Below are 7,843 nucleotides of genomic sequence, written 5' to 3' on the forward strand. Positions count from 1 at the left end.
GAGCCAGAACAGCCGCCACAGTGGGCGGAGCCACTGCCGCCTGTCCCCGCCCCGCGGAAGTCAAGGGGCGGGATAGGAAGTAGAAAACCCCCGGCCGAGCGCTCAGTTGCAGCCCGGCGGCCGGAGAGGACAGACGCTCCTGACCGAGCCTTCCCCGAGCCCAGTACCCTGAAGAAGGCTGGCCGAGCCTTCCCCGAGCCTGGTACCCTGAGGAGGACTGTCCGAGCCTTCCCCGAGCCCGGTACCCTGAGGAGGACTGGCCGAGCCTTCCCCGGGCCCGGTACCCCGAGGAGCTGCCCGAGCGTAACCCCGACCCGCGTCCTGAGGAGCAGCCCAAGCTAGCCGACTCTCAGCACGACGAGGAACCCATGGTGTGGGACCCAGCGCCGGACACCAGTACTGAGCAGGTACCCATGGAGGGGGAGATGGAAAGTAGCCCGGGGGTAGCTGACCCCAGTCTGGCTACAGCAGACTTTGAGCCGATGTCGGTGTGTTGCGGTCAGGACCCCACCGACACAGCAGCAGACTAACTGCTGCTGTTAGGGCCCCGGGCTGGGACACAGTGGAGTGGGTGGGCCTGTGTCCCCCCTGCCACCCCACTCACGGGTGGCAGTCGCCCTCTCACTCCCAACGCTCAGGCATAGAAGTCTGGACTCACCTGTTGGGCGTTTGTTCAGCTCCTGCCTAAGGACCTGAGCCCCTGAACTGTTTGGTTTGCTCAGCTCCTGCTTCAAGGACCTGAGCCCTGAACTATTGTACTGCTTACTGCTCAGCCCTGCCACAAAGGGCCTGAGCTCATTGAACTGTTTCTGCTCAGCCCTGCTCCCAAGGGGCCTGAGCTTAAATGACTGTTTGTGTTGCTCAGCCCCTGCCTGAGGGGTCGGGCTTCCTTGACTGTTTGTTTTGCTCAGCCCTGCCTGAGGGTCTGAGCCCTTGGACCTTCGGAGACTGAACTGCGGATCTCGGCCGTGTAGTGAGGCGGCCTGGCTCCCGGCCGCTCCTGAGAGGGCCGAGCCCCCACACCGGACTCTTACAGGGTCACATAATATCTTTTAAAGGACCAAGGAAGGGAGTATTATTTACTCCTTCTCATAACACAAGAACTAGGAGGGGTCACCAAATGAAATGAATAAGCTGCAGGTTTGAAATGAACACACTTCCCTCAAGCTGCTGGCAATGCTTCTACTAACGCAGCCCAATCTGCTGTTAGCCTTCTTGGCAACAAGGGGACTATTGACTCATATCCAGCTTCTCATCCACTGTAATCCCCAGGTCCTTTTCTGAAGAACGGCTGCTTAGCCAGTCGGTCCCCAGGCTGCGTTGGATTCTTCCTTCCTAAGTGCAGGACTCTGCACTTCTCCTTGTTGACCCTCCTCAGATTTCTTTTGGCCCAATCCTCCAATTTGTCTAGGTCACTCTGGACCCAAACCCTACCCTCCAGCGCTTGGATTCTTTACATGCTTTCACAGAGTGAAGAGCACATGTTCCATGATTTCATAGTTTTGTGCTATAGGGAGCTTTCCCTGTGTGAATTTGACAGGTGGATCAACATAGAGACATATTGTGACCCTTCTCAGGGAGTTGAGGGCTGCGAGTTTCCTTGTTGCCACCTTCCACTAGGAAGAGGGAGTTTTGCATTTGGCAGCTGGATGTTAGTGACCAAACTCACCCAGCCCGTCAGGCACTCAAGGACCCTCCTCTGAGCTACAGCAGCCACCCTAACCCCTGACTTCCTTCAATGTGTCCCCCTCTGGGGTCCAGCCCGGATCACCAGATACTCAGAGAAATCCCAGATTCTCTCTGCCCAAAGCAATGGTATATCCCAGGTTACTAGTTTTACTGTGGACCACTGCTACTGTATCTCACACAGCACTTGAGTATAGTTATCAAACAAGCAGAAATTTATTTAACAACCGATAGAGATTTCAACAAAAAAAATGAGTGATGGAAACCAACTGTTAGCAACTAAACAAAATCAGAAAATGCAACCTACACTTTTTAACAGTTACCTTTCCTATCTAAGTAGAGCCTCACCTCCCACTTCAGTCAATTTCACTGATTGCTAGTCCCTTGGCGCCACGGCCCTGCCTTTCATGAGGCATCACTGGTCATTAGGAATCTCCTTGGTGAATGGACCCAGAGTGTTTTTCTCCACCCTGTTATGAACTGAATCAGTCTTTTGTCTTAATTCACAGAAAGGACGATCTCGTCAGTCTCATATTGTCCTTGTCACTTCCACAGGGTTTCGATGTCTGTAATTTGTCTTTGATGGTTTTCCATTGACTTTTCTGGGTTGGTGCAAAGGCGGACAATGGAGCAATACATCACATAACTGGCTAGCAAGGGACAGGTGCCAATTCCCTCCCACTGGAATGGGCCGTCCCCACCAAGACCTATGATTGGGGTGACTCACTTTCACAACTATACCATATGGGCATAATTTTCCATGTACTTACATTACTCCTTCAATATAACTCAGACACACCTCTCGCAGTGATTAGGAGTGTCAATAATTTACAAGCTTTCAGCAGAGATCTCACTGCTATGCTTCCTGGATAAATATCATAAAAGCAGGGTATTAGGTGTGGGGAGTTTGTCGGGTCTGACACAGGAGTTGCTTGTGAAGAACAGTGACCTCTTTGCCAATTGGCACCAATGAGCTTTTGTCACAGATGCACTGAGCTATACAGTCACCCCCTGATAGAACAGAAAGGCCGGCACAAAAAACAGAGAGAGGAACAATAAGATACTAAAATGACAATGGTTGGAACTCTCCATTTCTCTCAGTCTTTGCATTCATGGGCACTAAGAGCTGTATCTACAGTTGAGGAACCGGGTGATTGGACAGCTGGCTCAGCCCTCCATACGAGTAACTTTCTCACACATAGGGAGATGGGTCAAAATTGGAATTGATGTTAAGGCTGTGTCTACACTTCAAACACTGGAAATATTCTTCTGACAACCCAACACTGCCTACACTGGGGCTCAGGTCACATTAACGACTTCTCTCAGTGGAGAGGACTTTTCACACCCCTGAGAGATGTGGCTATGCCAACACAGCTTTTCAACATCAACCAGCCTTTAGATGGTTTATTGACCTGAAAGGTAATGGATTTCAGTCTTTTTCTTTATATTGATGGTTGATGAGTGCAGCTGTCCTACCTGCTGGACACATCCTGTGACAGATGTCAGGCGTTTCCTTTGCAAATTAGAGAAGTGGGGAAGACAGTGACCCTTACAGTCTAAGTGGGTAAAAACTTATACAATTTATCTCCTTGAGTAGCTTTCCTTTGAATAGAAATTGACTTTGAAACTAAGCAAAATAAATTCTATTTGAAAACACCAAATACTAAAATCTATACTGGGCCAATATTCTCTTATACACACTTTCTCACACACATTCTCCCACCCCAACCTTTGGAGTGAGGTTTTCTACCAGAACTCTTTATACTACAGGGGGTAAATTAAATCAAATTAACTTTTCAAGATTAGCCATCATTTCCTGTACGACTAACAAAACAAAACAAAAACCCGACAACTTTCAGTTTTCCAAAATACTTCAGATTATCACACATTTAGTCTCTTCTTCTTTAACCAATAACTTCACCAATAATCTCATTTTAATAGATGATAAAAAATATTCAAAGATCACATTCTTATCATATATGTTAGTTTTCTTTTAATGCCTATTGCCAACAACTGAACCTTGGCTCAAGTTGTGGTTTGTCCCAACCACTTCTGTGAGTTCATAATCTCAGGATCTTCTGCAATATGTGTTGGTGGAAGGGGTCTCCTATGTGGGAATCTTTGCATCATGAGGAAAAAGACCTCTTGTGTCACACTTTTAATCTTTCAAAGTGAGAGAAGATAGAGAAGTGATGTAAATGCATAAAACACAAGAGAGAACGGTCTGGTCTACACTGAAGACATTTATCGGTTAACTATATTACTCAGATGTGTGAAAAATCCACACCACTGAGCAATGTAGTTACACAGCCCTAACCCCCTGTGTAGATAGCGATACATCAGCAGCAGAACTTCTCCTGCCAAAAGAGCCACTGCCGCTTGCGAGGGTTGGACTAATCGAGTCCGATGGGAGAAATCTCTCCCATTGGCTGAAAGCGTCTGTAATAGCAGCGCTACAGCAGCGCAGCTACATTGGTGCAGCTGCACCAACATCAGCTTTATTGTGTAGCCATAGCATCGGACACAAAACCACAGAATCAGAAACTCAACATGTGAGTATCCGGAAGTCTGAAATTGGAGCCTGATACATTCATTGCCTCATTGGTTACCATCATTTCTACAGCCTTGAAGTCCTTGTTACCCAATCAGGCAGCCAGTTTGGGATCCACGGGGAAGGAATGTCCTTTGAAGCACTCTCTCTTTGGATCCAAATGGTGAAGGATGATTGTTCTCAGTGTAACCTGGCATCCTCTGGAACTGTAATCAGTGACACTGAACTAGGAAATGGAGTTGTACAAACAATTTTCCTTGGGTCATTGGTCACCAAAGCTTCCTTTACTGGGGTGGAAACCAAGAACTGGGTGTGGACTCTTTCAGCCCCAGCTCTTTCCAAATCCTTGGCCTTGGTTAGGGTAAATTTACACTTCTCCGAAGTAGAATCCTTTACAAAACCACTCCAAATCTCAGCAGTGTTAGTGAGGCTTACCAAAACATGGAGGCTTACCAAAACATGCCCAGCTTTTCTTTCATTTGGTGGCACAGTTCCAGGCAAGGGACTGGATACAGGGCTGGATCACAGTCTTCATTAGTGACCAGAGCTGGAGTTTCTATTCAAAAATAGCTATTTTTTTGCAGCTATTAGATTTCCAAAACTGATTTGATTCGATATACATTTTTAGCACCTACAAAGGATAAATTCAACAAAACTCCACTTCTATTTCCTCAACATCTGCATCATGAAGGGCAGCATCTCCGATACAATAAGATTAGCTACGAATGATCTTCTGTAGGGCCTGGGTTACAAAGGCTTTGGAACCAAATACATGGGCATTGTGCCTAGTTCAAAAATCACTTACCATGGAATTTTCTCCCCCGATCATCTGGGACAATATTGACGTAAACAATTGAACTACACTGTGATCATATGCACTTCCTTCAGTTAGTTGGGGTTTCGCTGTTGTTCACCATTTCTGAGTAGAGATTTTAAATCACTGCTGTTTCTTTGTTAGCCTGTCCAATAAATTGGAGAGTTCTCTAATGCAGACAGAACTGCACTTCAACCTTCTCCATGACATCATGCAGGGATGGGGAAAAAGCAAAGCTGAAGTGAGAAATGATGACTTTAGCAAATAGTAATTTGTCTTAAATTCTCCAATAAATCTGAGCTACATCCTATCAAACTGAACTACTATCCAACTGAGTGACCAAACAGCCTTCAGGAAAGATAGAAACCCACATCGCAGAGAGATAGAATACACGGCAATGAAAGTGTGAAGTGAAATTCCAGAGCAGGTTACATCTGATTATTCAGAATCAGGATAAGAGATTCTCCCATCACATTCTCCTCTGATCCATTCAAACATACTTCACTCAGCACTGTCTCAATAGCCAGTTATGTTATTTACAAAATTTTTAGTATCCGAGCATTGCCATAATGGGGGACAAAACCACTCACACCTTGCCAGAAGTGGCTTTACCAATAGATGGAACCTGCGATTTAAACTCCCAATGAGCACACTGTGTTTGGGATCCATTTGAATTCCCCTCCCAGGTCTTTGACACTTTCATCTCCAGTCACAGCGACTCTGATATAAGATTAAAGAAGTCAAAGCATCGTCTCCAAGCACAGACAGCTGAGAACTGTTCCTCACAGGACACTTTGAGAAGTGGATGGATAGAATGTGATGATGATACCTTTTGTCTGAGCCATGCAGAGGTTAACGGTTCTGCAGTGATGGGGAAGGAGGGAATCTCTGCATCTCCCTATCTCCTTCCAGTGTCACAGAGGCTGAAATTACACTTTTTTTCCCTGCCCCTTCATTTAACTACAATTTGAAAAATCCCCATTATATCTGCTCTTCAGGACAACCCAGAGCAACGTGAGAACAAGTGGCAATGATACAATCTGTATCACTGGTGACTAACAATAACTTTGAAATAGGAGGAATAGTATAAATGTGATGCTCCCTGGTTCCTGATAGGAAGGGCACACTCGAATTACTCATGGGATAATGGAGTTGATAGAAAGGACAAATGGGTCCACCTCAAAACAGGGCAAACTGCAAAAGGCAAAAATGGGCCACTCATCTGGTCAAACTGAGGGATAACCATGCTGCAAACAGTTCAAACAGCTTTAAAAGTTACTATGTGGGAATCAGGAAAATTATTAAAGAAAAAAAGGGTATTGATAGCCCTAGAGGTGTTTGTTGTTGATCTCCCTTGCAGATTCTCTGATGACTAATAAGGTCTAACATGGGCTAAGTGCCCACAGAAGGTTTTCCCACACGCACTACATTTATAGGGTCTCCCACTGGTGTGGATTCTCTGATGTCTAATAAGGTGTGAACTGCGACTGAAGGTTTTCCCACACTCACTGCATTCATAGGGCCTCTCCCCTGTGTGGATTCTCTGATGTTGAGAAAAGGCTGAGCTGTCAGTGAAGCATTTTCCGCACTCACTGCATTTATAGGGTCTCCCACCGGTGTGGATTCTCTGATGTCTAATAAGGTGTGAAGTGCGACTGAAGGTTTTCCCACACTCACTGCATTCATAGGGCCTCTCCCCTGTGTGGATTCTCTGATGTTGAGAAAAAGGCTGAGCTGTCAGTGAAGCATTTTCCGCACTCACTGCATTTATAGGGTCTCCCACCGGTGTGGATTCTCTGATGTCTAATAAGGTTTGAGCTGCGACTGAAGGTTTCCCCACACTCACTGCATTCATAGGGCCTCTCCCCTGTGTGGATTCTCTGATGTTGAGAAAAGGTTGAGCTGTCAGTGAAGCATTTTCCACACACACGGCATTCATAGGGCCTCTCCCCTGTGTGGATTCTCTGATGGGTAAGAAGGTTTGAGCTGCAATTGAAGGTTTTCCCACACTCACTGCATTCATAGGGCCTCTCCCCTGTGTGGATTCTCTGATGGGTAAGAAGGTTTGAGCTGAGACTGAAGGTTTTCCCACACTCACTGCATTCATAGGGCCTCTCCACTGTGTGGATTCTCTGATGGGTAAGAAGGTTTGAGCTGAGACTGAAGGTTTTCCCACACTCACTGCATTCATAGGGCCTCTCCCCTGTGTGAATTCTCTGATGTTGAGAAAAGGCTGAGCTGTGAGTGAAGCATTTTCCACACTCACTGCATTCATAGGGCCTCTCCCCTGTGTGGATTCTCTGATGGGTAAGAAGGTTTGAGCTGCAATTGAAGGTTTTCCCACACTCACTGCATTCATAGGGCCTCTCCCCTGTGTGGATTCTTTGATGTTGATAAAGGCCTGAGCTGCTAGTGAAGCTTTTCCCACACTCACTGCAATCATAGGGCCTCTCCCCTGTGTGGATTCTCTGATGGGTAAGAAGGTTTGAGCTGCGACTGAATTTTTCCCCACACTCACTGCATTCATAGGGCCTCTCCCCTGTGTGAATTCTCTGATGTTCGGTAAGGTCTGAGCTGCTAGGGAAGCATTTTCCACACTTAGTGCATTCATAGGGCCTCTTCCCTGTGTGGATTCTGTGATGCTTTATAAGGATGGAGTAATCACATACGTTTTCCCCAAACTCAGTGCATGTATTTTTTCTCTTTCTGCTGAGGATTTCCTGTTGTGTTGTGGTTTCCTTGAGGTCCTTCTGAGTTTCCTGACAGGAAATACATTTACCCACTTTCTCCCC

This window comes from Mauremys mutica, unplaced genomic scaffold (genome assembly GCF_020497125.1).
Source record: "Mauremys mutica isolate MM-2020 ecotype Southern unplaced genomic scaffold, ASM2049712v1 001219F_np12_obj, whole genome shotgun sequence".
Classification (NCBI taxonomy): domain Eukaryota; kingdom Metazoa; phylum Chordata; order Testudines; family Geoemydidae; genus Mauremys; species Mauremys mutica.